The sequence below is a fragment of the Anastrepha obliqua genome, chromosome 3 (genome assembly GCF_027943255.1).
Source record: "Anastrepha obliqua isolate idAnaObli1 chromosome 3, idAnaObli1_1.0, whole genome shotgun sequence".
NCBI classification, from domain to species: domain Eukaryota; kingdom Metazoa; phylum Arthropoda; class Insecta; order Diptera; family Tephritidae; genus Anastrepha; species Anastrepha obliqua.
Window position 1 is genome coordinate 138,079,187 of NC_072894.1, and position 18,278 is coordinate 138,097,464.

Here is an 18,278-nt window from a genome sequence, read left to right on the forward strand (position 1 = left end):
GAGCGATAACTTTTACAATTATTAATTTTTTTGTTGAAATTTTGCTAAAGCCAAGTCCAAACATGATGTACTTATACTTTTTATTTTTGTAAAATAAAGCAAATGACTAGCAAAAAAATTATTGAAAATCATTATTTTTTCGGGTCTCTGACTACCCCTAACCCCATAAGTATAATTGGCCTACATCCCTTATTGGGTGTTTGGTTGAGCTCTTTCGACAGGTGTTTTTTTATGAGGAGTTTTTTCATAGCAGAAATACAATCGGAGTATTCCCATTGCCTGCCGAGGAGCGATCGCTATTAGAAAAATCTGTTTATATCATTTGATGTTTCATGCATGGACATGCGATCTACGCACTTCCGAATAGTAGTCGCAAACCCAGCCATTCGGCTATGGCAGACGCACCGTGATTAGAAAGACTTTTTTAAACATCGCGATGTAGCGGCATCCTTGGACTTCAGTAAAATCAAAGGACATTTACCACCTCGTAACAGGTGACGAATCCTGGATCTATGCTCGTAAACTGGAAACGAAATTACAATTTTCAATATAAGTGCTCTAAGACGAGTTTATTCCAACAAAAGTTGTTCGCGGAAAAGGCACCTCAAAGCAAATGGTCGCCTCTTTTTTCGGAAAGTGTAGTTTTGACGCAACTGAACCACGACAGAAACTTAAACTAGCCAATACTGAGTGGTGCTCTGCCATTTTTATGCCAGAAATTCTCACAGAAATTAAGGAAACTCCACCGCCGCAGAGGAGTCATCCTGCAGCAAGTCAATGCGAGTGCTCACGTATCGGCTCACACAAGAGAGAGAAAACGTTTTTGAGCACTTATAAGATCGAATTAATGCGTCATCCGCCTTACATGCCCGATTTGGCATCTAATAAATTCTTTTCGCTCTCGAACGTCGAAAATAAAATGCGAAGTAAACGTTTTCCAACGTATGAAAATGCTGTTGAGGCCTTTAAACAACTCGTTTTAGAGGTATCCACTTCTGAGTAGCAAATGTGCTTTGAAAATTGGTTCAAGCGAATACAGAAGTGTACTCACATCCAAGGGCAATATTTTAAAAACCAGTAAATCTACTTTTATTATTGATTTACTGTGTTTGTAGTATTATAACTATGTAAAGGGTGCTCAGATTGGAGGTACTTCTTTCAATAGGTTTTTTTTGGCAAATCATGCGTGATTACTGTCAAACTAAGTACATCATTTTTTTCAGCTCTCAGGCCAACTTATGGTGCTCAGCGATAAGACCCATTTTTGGGCTCAAGGCTACGAGAATTAGCAAAATTGTCGTATTTGGGCTGAAGAGCAACCCGAAGCCATTCAAGAACAGCCTTTACATCCATTGAAAATAACCATTTGGTGCGGCCTATGGGCTAAAGGAATCATCGGCCCATATTTCTTAATTTCTTCAAAGACGAGGCTGGCGCCAATGCAACAGTCAATGGCGAACGCTATCGCGCCATGATAAAAGACTTTTTGATGCCGGAAATTCAAGCCTGTGGTCTCCACAACATTTGGTTCCAACAAAACGGCGAAACAATGGATTCACTGCATCATCCTTTCGGTGAGCAATTTACCTATCTGTTGGACCAGTGGATCGTATCCGTTACCACCAAGATCGTGTGATATCACACCTTTGATTTTATATTTGTGGAGTATGTAAAGTCTAAATGCTTTTTGGATAAACCAGCTTCGATTGAGGTATTGGAAGCCAACTTTACTAAAGTTTTTCACGAGACCCCGACCGAAGTACTCCAGCAAATTATTCAAAATTGGTGTTTATGGATGACCGAATTGCGGCGTGGCTGCGGCCAACATTTGAAAGGGATTATCTTTAAAACGTAAATGTAATAAATAGTTCTACACAAAATTAATAACGATTGGCCAATCAATTTGAATTTTCGTTATTTTATTTCAATTTAAAATCCTTTATAATTCATAAGACCCATATTTTGAATAAAAATAGTGAAACCTGAAAGAATCGAAGTTTTTGCATGTTTTATTTTAAAACAGCATCTGGGCGCATCTTTTGAAAGATCTTTTATGATAACTGTTAAAAAAGCAGATGTCTTTTAAAGTATTTGCTATTTTTTCATTCAAATGAAGTAAAAACTATTGTAAATAATTTTGAAAGATTTTTGTGAAAAATAAATGAATCTAATCTAAATAAAAAATCTAAACAAAACTGTTAAAAAATCAGTTTATACTCAAAAATAACAGGTGAAATTCTGCGTTCAATCTTGTAGCTATGCGTGTTTCCTGATGCCTCCATTTCATTATTAATTTCATCTTAAAATACTGTATTTATACTTGGCTTGTGCTGCAACTGGCTTGGCTTGGCTTAGCTTGGCTTGTGCTCCATTTCATAGTTCTGCTTAGAAAGAACGAGTGCAATTTAAAGAAATCAAAATAAGCTGAAGTATGCCGTACATATCTATGTATTTATATAGCAAGTACCTACTAGAAAACCAGTCAGGGTGGACACTTCAAACTACAAAATTTGCCGTTTTGGCGTACAAACTCATCTATGTACTCATACGCCTACCTCTCGGGACTGTGCGCCCCGCATGCCGTGCTAAACTCACTTAAAGAACGTCAAAAAACGAAGTGTTCTTCATAAATAAAGTTTTCATAATTTATAAGGCGTGTTAGCAAGTAATAGTTTCACGTATGAGTCGCATAAAAGTCAAATTGCCTCTCATTTAAATTTTTCATTTTTATTTTGCTTAATTTTTTTTCCTTTACCAAAGCTTCCCGCTGTTAAGTTTCCAACATAAATCATCAGTTTGCGCTTAGTTCACATGTGAAGTTACCGCAAGTTACGGTTCTATCCGCATTTAATTAAATAATTAAATGGCAACCGTTCGTGTTGTGTGCCTATGTGGCTTCGCTAATCGCCGCTCACTTTCTTTTGTGAGAATCACATGTAATTTATTTGAGTACTTAATTGTGAGTGGCCGCAAATGGCGAAGTAGTACACAAATACGTCATCGGTCTCATTTCTGCTATTTAATCGCTAGAATTAGGAATTTGGAAAAAAAAATCAACCATACAGAGGATAATTAACATTTCGTAAGAGAAATGAGGGGCGCATGTGTCGCATAGGGGAAATCAGTATGAAAAGAGATAAAGTAGAGCAGTGCTGAGTTGGGTACTGGTGAGGAAGCTGTAGAGTGTTTGTTCACTCAAAGGTGGAAAATCAAAAACCAACCAACTCGTATTTTTTCAGTTTTCTGTGAAATATAACTTTAAGTATCGAAAATATTTCGTTTGATTAGAAACATCTTTTGATATACCTTCTGCTTAAATATGCACGAGACGGTATCAATAAAACGGCCCGCGGATGACATATGGCAAAAATAAATTTTTTGGTTTTTGGTAGGACTGTTATAAGCTTACATGGCAAATTTCAGCGTGATATGTCACATAGTTTGTTTTCTGTGCTACTGTAAACAAGTCAAGCTCGAGTGTGTTCTTCGAATTTAACGATGGAAATTCAAAGAATTTTTTTGAAATTTTGTTGTTCCAACAAAATTTCGGCTTCAGACGCTTTAAAAATGTTGCAGACAACCTATGGGGACTCTGCTCTATCGCGTGCACGTGTTTTCCAGTGGTACAAATCGTTCAAAGAGGGCCGTACATCGGTTGAACAATAAGCGGAATGAAGTTAGAAAAAGGAAAGCAACATTTTTTTTTTTGTTGATAGAAAGGTTTCCAAAGCTCCTTTTCAGTTTGAGTATTACGGAAAAAAAAGATATACCTCGACACAGTGCAACAAAGCGAAGCCTCACAGGCGGAGACACAAGAAGAAGTATTATTTTGTCTCGCTGCTCATGAAAAGTTTATCAAAACGCAATGTATCTCTAAACTATGCCTATAGCATGAAAACTGGCTACAAGTACGGTGGACTTAGACGTGGATGAATAGAATTGGTCCTTCATGAATACTGTTCTGGGCCCTCCGAAGTAAGGCAGGTGGTAGTACCGGGAAAGATGTCTCCCCAGAAGGAGAGGAGGGATTGTTTTAGTGGCCATACCACTCAACGCAGTAACCGACGGTCGCTGTAAGTGCGAAGGAATTTTGAACACAACCTCACCCACAAAAAAAAACAAATTAAAAATTTTAAAATTAAAATTTTTATTTTTAATTTTTTAAAACTAAAATTTTTATAATATATTTTTTTTATTTAATTATAATTTTTCTTTTTCTTTTAATAAAAAATTTTTAATTTTTTTTTTTTTTAATAATTTTTATTTTTTATTCAAAAATTAAATCCTTTTTTCGGATGAGGAGGTTTAAAATGCCTAATGCATCATCAAAGCTGCAGTCACAGCAATGGTATGTCGGAACACTAAAAAACTCCGCCTCGTTTGGAACCGTCGAGATGACATAAAAATGGTACCGTCTAAGAATTATTCACCATTGACAACTAGGCGTCACTTTTGATAGACTTTTTATTTATGTGAAAATTTCCTTTTATTTTAGTAAATAATTTTTTAATTTTAATAAAATTTAATCATTTTTCTTACAAAAATAATTTTTCAAGTTAAAATGCTGACGAAGTCGCCTTAAAAGATAAATAATTAGTTAAACAAACAACATTAAGCGATTCGTGAACACAAAACTAATTACTTTCGCCAAATGACATCATAATGATGTCATGTCATGTCACGGGAATTTACCCTCATAAATAATTAAAAAATAAAAACAAAAAACAGTTTAGAGGTACGTTGCATTTTGATAAGCTTTTCTTGAGACTAAATTAACGAGACAAAATATTACGTCTATAAAAATTATATTTCATAAAATACGCTAAAATTCAGTACTAAATTAATTTTCATAAATGAAACAACAAACACGAATTCAGAAGATCACTGGCACTTGAAGCGAATGACCCAAAAAAATAAAATAAATTAATTTTTTTTCTTGCAAGCAAAACAAGTTTTAAAGGTGTTTCAATGATAAACAAAAGAGGGGTGCGTGGATTCGCCGAAAAGTGATTTTTTCACAACTCAGTGCATGTGAAAGCAGTTTTCGAAATTAATAACGAGCAAAAAACTACAACTCGGGTGTAAATTAAATTTGCTGAAAACCACAATTTACTCATACATGCAAATACAAAAATACTTAAATATGTATGTGTGCAACCCTCATTTATGTAAAAGCACACCTTACCATTTATCTACAAATTTTAGTACAAATGCAAGTAACTACACAAAACAAAAGCAAAAAAAAACAAACAGCAAAAGAAAAAAAATTTGTTTGGTGGTATCTGCAAAATTGAGGTTCATTGCACGCAAATCGGATTAATCGTTGGTGCTGCTGATGAGCGCGAAGACCACAGGAAATGTTACGTAATAGATGAATAATAGGTAACTGGGAAAAACGCGCCGGTGTGTAAGTGAAAACTAATTCAGAAAAACACAAAAAAAATTGCGTGACTGCCGAGTCGTTAGATTTTAGGCGCTGAGCTCCTCAGCCTTTGTTATCGCAGAGCCCACGTACACTAAGTAATCTGTTCACCGCGCCACTATCCGCTTTATACCTGCACTGTCAGCGCCAATGTGCAATTCTGTACACCGGTGTGACTTGTTTTCCTTCAAACACTTCATCAGCCATCTCAACAGATGTTATCGTCTTAAATACCTTCGTATGATGGGCAGGTTGGTTAGAGTGGTGATTCATCCAGAATCCAACTAGCGCTTCCGCACCATTTTGTTGCCACATCCTCGTTACCAAATTGTTTAACAGTTATTTGCAGCAGGACTATATCCAGTCTGTGCGGTTTAGGAACCTTATTTGGTTGTTGACGTCTACGCCAGACAGTTGCTCGAGACTATCGAACAGCGGTTTGCCCAGGGTTAACATTCTGTCCTTCCATAGGGCAGGGCATTCACAGAGGAAATGGAAGATTGTTTCTTTTTCCTCCGGTTGTTTACAACTATGACAGTATGTATTGTGAGGGATACCCATTTTGGCGGATGATGGGCAGACTAAGCAAAGGTTAGAACATTAGCGAGACTATGCAATTGACAAAAACACAAAAAAAGGTGACACAACCCAAAATGCCACGGTGAAACGTGAAATTCAAATAACATTTTTCGATCCCAAAAAATTCGAACTCGCCATCTAAAGTGGTTTGAAGTAATTTTCATATACAAACCCCTTTTCGCTAGAGTTAATAACGAATGCTCCGGAACTTTTATATGGAAGAAAAAAGCCAAGACCGTCAACAAAAATAAGTTGTCAAAAATCAACGCGATTTTTGAGCCACTTGAAATTTGCACTTTTCTAAAAATTATGTTTAAAAAGTTGAAAACAGAAAGGCATTTTTCATCTCATAAGCCATAATAACTTCCGGTAATCACCGAAGTACTCAGATCCAATTAGCCCCATTTCAACCCAGTGCAACAATTTTAATTACAATATTTTACGTGATTTGCAAATTAGTCTTTAATTAATTTAGTTTTCTCAAAATAAGCTTAGAGTTAAAAATCAATAAATTGTAAATTAATGTAAACCAAAATTATTTTACTTAAGTAGAAACATACTGAAAAATAATGTTTACTCACTTTTTATTGAAATTGCCTGGCAGCAGCACTTGAGCCGAGATGATCTTTAAGAATAGTTGGATATTAATGTTGATGTGTTTTAATATTTATTATTTTTAATTTACTTTCCTTATTTTTGTTTTTTATTATTTATTATTTTTAATTGATTTTTTTTATTATTTATATTATTATTTTGAATACATTTTCCTAGTTTTTATGGAAATATTTCCCGCCTAATAGTTGAGCGTTTAATTAATTTTAATAGTAGCACCGAAGGCCCTAGTAGCCAGTGTGCCCATTAAGTTAGGGTTATATTTTATATATCCCCTACAAATAAAAAATTTTTTTTATGTAATTTTTATTATGGTATTTATTTAATTATTTATTTTTTACTTTATTAATTTTTTATTTATTTATGTATTTATTTATTCGTTTATTTATTTATTTTTTGTTATTTATTTATGTATTTATTATTTGTTGTTGTTTATTTATGTATTTATTTATTTATTTTTTGTTTATTTTTAATGTATTGAATCATTTTTCTTATTTCTTATTTATTTATTTATTTCTTATTTATTTAATTATTTATGTTTTATTTTATTAGTTTTTATTATTTTAATTCGTTTATTTATTTAAGTATTTATTTATTTATAGAATTATTCTTTTATTTTTTTTATTTATTTGTTTTTTTTTACTTTTTTATGTATTTAATCATTTTTCTTATGTTTTATATTAGTTGTTTTTTTATTTATTTACCAATTAATTTTTTTAGTTTTTTTTTTATTTATTTATGTATTTATTTATTATTATTTTTATTATTTATTATTATATATATATTATTACTATTATTTTTTATTTACACAATTCAATTATTTGTTCATTTTATTATTTATTTTCCTATTTATTTAATTATATTATTTATTTATGGAATTATTTTTTTATTCTTATTCTTATTTTTATTTATTTATTTTTATGTATTTAATCACTTTTCTCACTTTTTATTTATTTATGTATTTATTTATCGATTTATTTTTTAGTTTTTTTATTTATTTATTAATATTTTTTTAATTTTTTATTGTATTTTTTTATTCATTTATTTATTTATTTTTGAAGTGAAAACTTCTTTAGAATCGTTGGGAGTGATTTGAGAAAAAGTGAAACGAAAAAAGCGACACTCTTGGCTACGAAGCGTTATATTATATGTTGATATAAACGTAGCGACGAACTAAATAACTTTTAGGCCAGCGCCGACAGCATGGCGCGGTAGCCGAGCGACTAGCAATGTGAGCTTCCGATCCAAAATCCTTGGTTCGAATCACAAGAAAAAAAATTTTTTTATACAGTTATTTTATTTTATTTTATGATATGTTTATGAGGAGCTTTTTTTCATGGCAGAAATACACTCGGTGTTTTGCCATTGCCTGCTGAGGGGTGAGCGCTATTAGAAAAATAGTTTTGCTTAATTTTGGTGTTTTCACCGATATTCGAACTGACGTTCTCTCTGTGAATTCTGAATAGTAGTCACGCACCAACCCATTCGGCTACGGCGTTTGTTTAATTTTACTGATGCAAAAATGAGGGAAAATATTTGAATAAAGTTTGCTTACTGTTTACACATTTTCCAAAGGTGACGGAGAACCAAAAAAAAAAGTCGATTTTCAAACAAATACGAGTGCATATGTGTAATTGTGTTAGAGTTTCGGTCACGCCCCAGCAAAACCTGCGTGCATATGTGTTTGTAACATTCAAAAAAATGTAATTGTGTTAGAGTTTCGGTCACGCAGGTTTTGCTGGGGACGCTCATAATAGCAACCGCGTGTGTATTTTTATATTCGTAAATATTTTCATTTTTAAATATTTACCGCAATTATGCCGAAAAATAATGCAGAAAAGTGTTGTGAATATCGACAGAAAAAAAAATCAATAAATAGCATCACGGAATTCATTCACGAAAATTTAATAAAGTATACATCAGAAGTATCGCGGATACTTAGAAAAGATTACGATAAAGTTCCAATGATTTTGAGTGGCGATTTTAACGTAAATTTTGCTTTGGACACAGCGGTTCTTTCAATTGACTTTCTCAATACAACATTCAATTTAAAAATGTGTAACAATCGCACTGAATCGACAACACGATCAAAAACAACAATTGACGCGGTATTTCAAAGATATGTTGACAACATCGAAACCAAAGCATTTGTATCATATTTTAGCTATCATAAGCCACTCGTATCATTTGTTGAAATTGAAAACATTGAGGATGAATAAAAATAAAATGAAGACAATAAAATATGAACTTTATAGCAATATTATAATGAACCTATAATTATCCCGCCCCTAATGCTGCTTTCGTCTCATTCCCTCTCAGTTTGTTTTACGGAAGGTTTCACTTCTATCGCGTCTAACCGTTAGACTGGTATTTTTTTTTTTTTATTTATGCCTAAGTAATTTATTTATTGCTTTCCTATATTTATCTAACTTCAATACCAAATTGTTCATAGAAAATTATTTTATTTATTATTACACAGCTTTTAGTTAATTTTTTTTTTTTTTAATTCTTTATTTCTTAATTTATTTTTTGTTTATTTAATTAATGATTTATTTTTTTTTTTGTTTTATTTATTTATTTTTAATTATGTATTTATTTATTATTCCTCTTTTTTATTTTTATATACTACACAATATTTTCCTTTATTTTCCATTCCATTTTTTATCTTTTGGTTTTTTTTTTTTAAGTAATTGCTCTTCAATTTTTTGTTTTAGTTTTTTGCTTAAAGTTTTATTTATTTTGATTTATTTTTTATTGTTTTATTTATATATTTTTAATTATGTATTTATTTATTATTCCTCTTTTTTACTTTTATATACTAGACAATATTATCCTTTATTTTCCATTCAATTTTTTATCTTTTGGTTTTTTTATAAGTTATTGCCTTTCCTTTTTTTTGTTTTTTTTAATTTGATTTTGAGTTTTTTTAAGTTTTTTTCCAGTTTTATTTAATTATTTTTTTTATTTATTTCCAATCCATTTAAAAAAACAGTATTCCATTTTTTTCATGTGTGTAAATATTTATGTACCCACAAATGTATTTATTAAGTTTCCTATCCTACATTTTCTGTATTTATTTTGTTATTCCAAGTTCTCATAATAAAAAGTTATAATGTTTTTCCTTTCCATGCACTAAAACTACACCCTTCGCTGAAAGTATCGTGTAGGTGTGCAAAAAATAATAAAATAATACTGCAAAGCCCCTCCAACTGGCTGTTATTGAAATTGAAACCGCAAACGTCTGAAGCGTTTCAACAAGTTAAGCCAGAAGCGGGGCGCAGGCTTTCGACTATGCACATGCACATACACAAAGAGAAATAAACAAATGAGCACACAAACACATATATAAATGTTCCGTTTGTTGTTATTGTTGATTGCACTTTACACAACTGTTTATAATATTTTGGTTTTTTATTTAATTTTTTTTTTTTTGTTTTTTTTTTTTGAATAAATTTTTATGGTTAACACGCTTTTACAGAATATAGCAAAATAATAAAAAAAATATTAAAAGAAAACGTAAATATTTACTTCTAAGACTTTTATTTTCTTCTTTTTCCCACTGCAAGTTTTTGTTAAGTTTTGTGTGAATGCAAAGATTGAAAAAAAAAAACAAACAAGAATCGACACTTCGTCTTCTCTTCTGCTTTGACCCGAAAAAAAACACTCTGTGTTGTTGTATGTATTATTTGAATACTCGCAACGATAATATGCAAGCAAAGTAAAAGGCACAACCGCACGCTGCCAAGTTCGAAACTCAACTGTGACTTGGTCAACACGCTCGTCGGTAGACGGGCTAGCAGCGCGCCGGTAAGATCACAAACACCACTTGAAGGAAGGTGAGCCAGCAGCACGCACACAATTTAACTTAGCCATAGTCTTATTGAATAAAAGAAAAAAAACAAAATAAGAAGAACATATCAACACCTGATGGCAGCAGTTGTATGTATATGTAGTTAGCGGTTGAGGCTTTCATGCTCACAGAAAACTCGATCAATCTCACGTGTAGCGCAAACAATACTCAAAGCAGTAGTGTGAGGGCAACAATGAGTTGCATTTGTATATTTTAACAGCCTTAACTGCTGGGTTTGTCGTATGAGTAAATGTCTCTGGGTGTGTGTGTGTTTGAAAGCTCTCAGGTTTGCTTCTTAAGTTTGCTTCTTTGACTCTTTTGCTGTGGTCGTCTCTCAAAGCTGGAGTACAGTCAAAAAAAGTCAGACAGTTGGTTGCACACATTTCTGCATTTACATATACACACATACATACCTACGTATAACCACATGTGAAAAACAATAACACATATTGAATCAATAACAAAGTGGAACGGGTAAAAAATATACTCAGGTGCATACTTGCGGTTGTAAGCCATTACAAAGGCGGCTTTATGCAACTAAAAATAGGCTGAATTTTTACTTAAGCGAAAAAATAAATATAAATTGGACTTGACATCTCAAGAAGGAGGCAATACAAGTGGGGTTGACTCATGTAAGAGCAGAAAAATTGCGAACAAACAAGTAACTGGAAATCGCTAATCCAGAATACAGACGTCTGTTCTCTTCTTAAAGCAACTTTTAAACAATGCATTCTTCAGACATTCATTCATTCATTTGATTGCCTATCATCTTTTTTTGTGTTACAATTAACACTTCTTTAGCTTTTAACAGCTCTTTCAATTAGCGTCTAATAAAATGTTGCCTCAGTAATGTCATTAACACACGAGAATTTGACAATAACTCCATACAAGCACAAAAGTGCCACTATTTGAATACATAAGTACATGAATACATACAGATATATGCATCTTCTTGGCGTGAAGGTCACTAAAATTTTCACAAATTAGATCCTTGTGAACGTTAATTAACTTACTCACCTTTTCTTGTCAGATTGTAAAAGCCAATTTTTTCTTATAGCACTGGATTTCCATTTAAGCTTTCATAAGTCTGCAAGCTCAAAAGCTTTTTTAGTGTTAGCTGAGCATAAGCACAAGCTTCTGGCTAAGAAAAATGACACAGTCACAAAAAAAACACTTTTTTTCCACCCGGCGGTCTGACTACGTACATTTTTGTTTTGGTTTTTTGAGTGGCTGAATCCGAATGCGAGGTTGATTTAATCTCTCCACGTTATGAGGTTTTTAGTGCGGTTGATTACACATACTTATTGTGTTCAACAAGGCGAGTCAATAACGAAAATATGCTCCTTTTCCACTTAGCACTTAGATGTATATCTAAATATAATATATAGAAGTTTGGACGAGCTCCTCCCCCTATTTATGACGTGCGTCTTATTGCTGTTCCACAAATGGAGGCACCTACAGTTTTAAGCCGATTCCGAACGGAGGTTTGCCCTTTTTATTATTTGATGTTCATGAACGGAGATTCGCACTCCCGAATGATAGTCACGCACCAACCCATTCGGCTACGGCGGCAAATGGTCGCCTGTTTTTTCGGAAAATCTGGTCGAGCTGCAACTGTGCCACGAGAGAAATTTAAAACAGTCAATTCTGAGCAGTACACAACAACTACTTGTTTGCCACAAGTTTTCGGAGAATTAAGGAAACCCAACCGCCAAAGAATCATCCTTCAGCAAGTCAATGCGAGCGCTACGTAAGTTTTCGAGCACGCAAAAGATCGAATTAATGGGGGTCATCCGCCTTACAGGTCTGATTTGACACCGAATGATTTCTTTTTATTGCCGGAGCTCAAAAAGAAAAGGTGAACGAAGGCAACGCCTGAAGAAGCTGTTAAAGCCTTAAAGCAGCTCGTTTTTTAAGACAAATATCCGCTTCTGAGTGGCAAAAGCGCATTGATTTCCAAGGAGAATATTTTGGAAAACTATATTGCCATTTTCATTATTATTTTACTTTGTTTTCATTTTTAGGCACAAATTATAAAAGGCAACCCTCATATTAATATACATTAATTTTTTTTCGCTTGAGGGGGCTTAAAATACCTGGTACATCACCAAAGCTGCCGTCGCAGCAATGGTATGTCCGGAAACTTGTTCACAAACTTTTGAATTTTTCAAATATAATTAAAATGCAAATTAACCAGTTTTACGAGGAACTGATGACATTTTTTTTTTTTAATTTATTATTTTTCTTCCATTTTGTTTATTTTTCCATTTGTTTTTAGTAATTATTTTTAATAATCTTTATTTTATTTATAAACTCATTTTCTGTATTTTACTGAAATAAAAAAATTAATTTGTATACTTTTTTCTTAATATTTTTGTAATCTTTTGATATATTTGCTTTTGTTCGGGAAAATTTGGTAAGTTGATACAATTTATTTGTTCTATGAATTTTGTTGGAATTTTGATTTAGCATAAATTATATATGACGTTAAATTATATTACATGCATGTTTTAATTAAAAATGTTCTTTTTCTGGTTTTTTAATAAAAACAATATGGTCATGAAAAACTTAATCGTTGTGGAACAAATTTATCTTTTTAATGCCGTAAATGTTTGAAAAGAACTGCAAAATATTGTACCGGAAAATATTAGTGGCACAAAATTAATCATCCAGTTTTTCTTTTTTTTACTAACTTTCTTATTGAATAAAAAAAATGATTTTGAGTATTGCAAATATTTATTTTAGCCTTTAGTGGCGCAAAATGAAACATCAATTTTTTTAACAATTTTTTTATTTAATAAAAACATTATTTTGAGTAATGAAAATCTTTATTTGAACTTTGTGGCGCAAAATTAATCATCCATTTTTTTAATAACTTTTTTTATAAAAAAATTTTTTGGAGTAATGGATGTGTTTTTTTATTTTGATCTTTAGTGTCACAAAATTAATCATCCATCCAATAAAAAAGTTATTACAACAAAAAAGTTATTTGAGTAATGGAAATCTTTATTTTGACCTTTAGTGGCTCAAAATTAATTTATTTTAATAACTTTTTTATTAAAAAAAAAATTTTGAGTAATGAAAATCTTTATTTCAACCTTCACGCGCTCCATTGCTGTTTGTGTAATGCAGCTCTCTCTTTCAGAAGTGTCAAATATGTTTGACGTACGACGCCATTTCCACAAATTATAAATCTTCCTATAAGGTGACTAATTTTGCGCCACATTGCAGGTCAGAAGTGACTACAGTTAAAAGAGAATGAAGGGATAAAATGGAATGCATACAAATAAATGTCTTTTTCTTATCTCTACGTAAACTTTTGAGTTTCGGTGGAGTCAAATATTGGGAATCGTAAGCATGCGCAGTGTATTTTAAGGGGTTAGGGGTAGTCAGAATTGAAAAAATTGATTTTTTTGCATTTTATAAAGTATAATATCTTAAAGATATTGTGTAAAAATTTGAAGTAAATTCGACAAATACTTTTCGAGTTACTCAACAATTAACAAAAGGCGCTCGGGCGCTCCGGACCTCGATAGCAAAACTTTAAATGCGTTTTTTCTCAAAACTATGTTTTTTAACTGGTGATCACTGTAACTGCTTTTGAAAAACATAAAAAACTCGTGCCTGATCGAAGAATTTTTTTCACAAATCTCGATTTTTTTAAACAATTAATTGGCGGTTTTTTTATCGCAAATCTGAAAAAATATTTCCTGAAGCCGCCATATTGTTAATTTTCAAAAAAAAAAGCTTTCATCAGTCACAAGATTATCTATTAATACAATTAATTTCTTTTGTCCGATTAATTTTAGATGAATCTCCAAGCACTTGTGATTATCACCGCCAGGGACTTCTGGAGAAACGGGTTCCACACAAACAGCGATAACTTCTACAATTATTAATTTTTTTTTGAAACTTTGCTAAAGTCAAGTCGAAATATGATATATTAGCGCTATGTTTTCATTTTTGCAAAAAAAAATTATTGAAAATCATCATTTTTTCGGGCCCCTGACTACCTTCTACTCCTTAAGTGGGCTTCTTTAGTGCTTTTCTCTGTAATTTACTGAAAAGTGAAATTTATTTGACTTGCTAAAATTTTGCATTTTCGTATTTTTGTAAATCCTTGAAATACAAAGCATAAATTTATTTTGTTTTTCATTCAGAACTTGTTTTCCCCCACTTTTGTTTTTGGAGAGAAATACCCACTTTTGATCATCGACTTTTTTGTTTGCAAAACTGTTGATATAACATTTTTTCATTTACTCAAAATTCAAGCCCAAAATATAATTCTGGATGTAAGTAAATAAAATTGTAACAATCACTAAATTTTTTCCATGGAATAACAAATTGGTTCTTTGGTCATTGCTCTGGCTATAAAATATATTTTGTCTTTTGAGTACAAAAAGGTTTGTGAATAGGGAAATAATTAAAGCACCTTAAATGTTTAGTAATATTTTCGTGATAAGCTCAGATAATAACAATGAAGCTTTTTAATGATTTTTTTCTTGTCATTCGAAATCATATCCATGCACAATTTGCATGGCAATGAACAGAGTAACAATAGCTTACAAAAAAATTTCGAACAAAATTTTTTTAATTTACTGCTTGCACTGCGAATATTTATTCTTGTCAATGCATAAATATTAACTTAACTAACTACTTAGTTTCTTTTATATTTTTATTTATGTTTTGTTTTTGTTCCTTTGCTGTATCAGTAGTTGTTTATTCACGTTTTAGTCAGACATACAAATACAATAAAATTCTCTGTTATCTCATTTGTGTGGTTGTTTTCATTGTTTTTGCTACTAATATTGACATTTGTTTTTGTTCTACTTTTGGCTTCAATTTTACTTTCTATTTTATTTTAGTTGGTTCATGCACAAGTGCATCACTCCGGTTTGTTGTAGTAGTTTGTAAGTTTTGCATTTTGTTTGCTGTTTATGAATTTTTACTTTTGCTGTCTAAAAACTTTAGGTTTAAGCGCTGCCATGCAACTTTTAAAAGTAATTAAGTAGATAAGTCTCTAAATTAAAAGTAATAATTAAAAACTAGTAAAAAAACCGTGAAAAAATAAATAAACTTAGTACTTTTGGGGAAGCACTCCCCAAGTAGCACTAAAGCGCCATTTTGATTTGCTGACATTAATTTAGTAGCGATAAAATTAGAATTTTAATTTTTTTGTTATGGATTTCGGCTAAAAATTATTTTTCTAAATAATCTTTTTTTTTCTCATTGTAATTTGTATATTGTAACTTAAACTAGAATTTTAGGTAGGCAAGCTTTTTAGTACAAATACTTTACCAATAGTCTAAAAATGCGTAGAAAGTGTATAAAAATTCGTTTCAAGATCATTGGTTTTTAGCATAAATAATTTTTTTAATATTTTCATACAGTTATATTCAATTAATTAAAATATAAATTGTATCAAGTCTTCAATCAAAATACACAAAAAACGAAAAAATAATTTGGTAATAAATTTTTATTGTAAAAATGCAAGAACCAAATTTTTTAATACCAAAAATTAGCACTAAACTAAAACTATTTGAATGCAAAAAAAAATTGATATTAGATTTTTGTACCGAAGCCAAACAAGTTAAATGTTGCCACTATTGTTTTTAGTACCGATTTTTTAAGCACTACCGATTTTGTGCCAGTTTTAAGTACTAATTATTAGCACTCTATGTTTTTAGTACTAAGTTTAGTACTCTATGATTTAAGCTAAAAAGCTGAAATTATTTAATATTTTAGTACTGAAGTTTAGAAAACTTAATCTTCTTCTTAAATTTTAGTACTAAAATTTTAGTGCCGATGCTTAAAAAGTCAATCTTCTTAAATCTTCTTAGATGTACTAAGTACAAATATTAGAACTAAAATTTTAGTGCCAAAGTTTAGAAAAGTTATTCTTCTTAAATATTCTTAGATATACTAAGTACAAATTTTAGTACTAAACTTTTAGTGCCAAAGTTTAGAAAAATTATTCTTCTTAAATCTTCTTAGATGTACTAAGTATAAATTTTAGTACTAAAATTTTAGATCCGAAGTTTAGAAAAGTTATTCTTCTCCTGAGAAGATTTAGATGCACAATTTCAGCACTAACATTTTAACACCACAGTGCTTAGTACTGATTTTTAGGTACTACAGTTTAAGTGTTAAGGTTTTACCTCGAAACTTTACATATTTGTGTGAGAAGTTTTTAGTCTAGTTTCTTTATTACCAAATTTTTTAGTACTTATTTTTAGTACTAAATTTTTAGTAGAAACTGTTTGAGTACTAAATTTTAGTACTCGATTTCTAGTACAAAATTAAAAAAAAAAAACACTACTAACATTTTATTCCAAATTTTTAGTACTAAATTTTAGGACTCATTTGGTTAGTACCAGGTTTTTAGTACTAAACTTTTTGTGGCAAATTTTTAGTAGAAAATTTTTTTAGTACTAAATTTTAGTACTCGATTTCTAGTACAAAATTTTAAAAAAATTAGTACTAAAATTTTAGTTCTAAATCTTTAGTACTAAATTATAGAACTCATTTGGTTAGTAAAAGATGTTTAGTACTAATTTTTGTGCTAAATTTCTTGTAGAAATTTTTTTGAGTACTAAATTTGAGTACTCGATTTCTGGTACAAAATTTTAAAAAATTTAGTACTAACATTTTTCTCCTAACTTTTTAGTTCCAAATTTTAGAACTCATTTGATTAGTACAAAAATTTTAGTACTAAATTTTTAGTGGAGTAGTACAAGATTTTTAGTACTCAATTTTTTAGTACCAGATTTTTAGTAATAAATGTTTGTACACATTTTTTTTAATGAAACGAAAGTTTCAAATGTAAACCTTAGTGATGAAAAGTAATTCTCTTGTTTTTAACAGAAAAAGTTGCATGCAGTTTTTACTCTATTTTTGCTTCTCTTTTTTTTATATTTGTAGTTATTCTGCTCTTTCTAATATTCAACTACATTCAACTACTAATCATAGTAATTGTTGTACTTGTAGTACTATAAATCCTTTAGCTCCTAAACTATAATTATTTAACTTATAAATTTCAATTGTCGTCTTTCATTAGTTTAACTAAATACATTTACAACTACAATTTTTGTAGCAAATGCACAAATATATTTTTATTTTACCCTTATAAGGTTTAACTTTTTATTTGTATGTAACAAATGAAATTAATTTGGATTTTAATTAGTGTACGTAAATGTTAATCAAGTGTTTGTGTGTATATGACATTTGCATATATTTAACAAAGTAGGTGTCTTTATTTATAAAAAAGCAAACAAAATAAGTATCAAAATATGGGACAACTTTGATTTGTCGTTAAAAAAAAACTTGAGTTGAGAGGTTTCTGGAGCAAGTAAAACAATTGAGTTTTTTACTAACAGTATTTTTTTGTTTATTTTGAAGAAAAAAAATAGTGCAGGCATATAAGTTTGGGAACTTAAGAAACTCGCTGTAAGCTATGTACGGGTGAATGTAGTCGCTAGCTCTTATAAATATAAAATAATGGATATTTAAATTTATTTGAGTTCGATTCAAGCTCCTGTTTCCATTTGCTCTTGAGTAACAGTTATTAACAAAGAAAAATAATAATATCACGAATAAATACTTTAAATTTAATTATTACTTTGTAAAATTGTTGACATTTAAGTAGTAAAGTAAAATAAAAAAAATACTTAGCAAGACCAAATTGCTAGTTTTTCTTTTTTTACGAGTTTGAATTAATTGCAAGTGTAGGTAATGCTTTTATTCGAAACTGTTCATATAATCTTTTCGTGGGGTTCAAATTATGACAAATTCTTTATTATATTTTATTTTTATATA

The 18,278-nt window shown here is 30.6% G+C and overlaps 1 protein-coding gene across 6 annotated transcripts in view; it reads right to left on the reverse strand.

Moving 5' to 3' along the window:
- The window catches only part of LOC129240102 (brain-specific angiogenesis inhibitor 1-associated protein 2), a 118,843-nt gene extending 108,486 nt beyond the window's left edge, over positions 1 to 10,357 (reverse strand). For all 6 annotated transcript variants that reach the window (XM_054875610.1, XM_054875611.1, XM_054875614.1 and 3 more), the window contains exon 1: positions 10,142 to 10,357. The gene's annotated coding sequence lies outside the window, so the exon portion shown is untranslated. The remainder of the gene's footprint in view (positions 1 to 10,141) is intronic.
- Between the last annotated feature and the right edge of the window lie 7,921 nt (positions 10,358 to 18,278).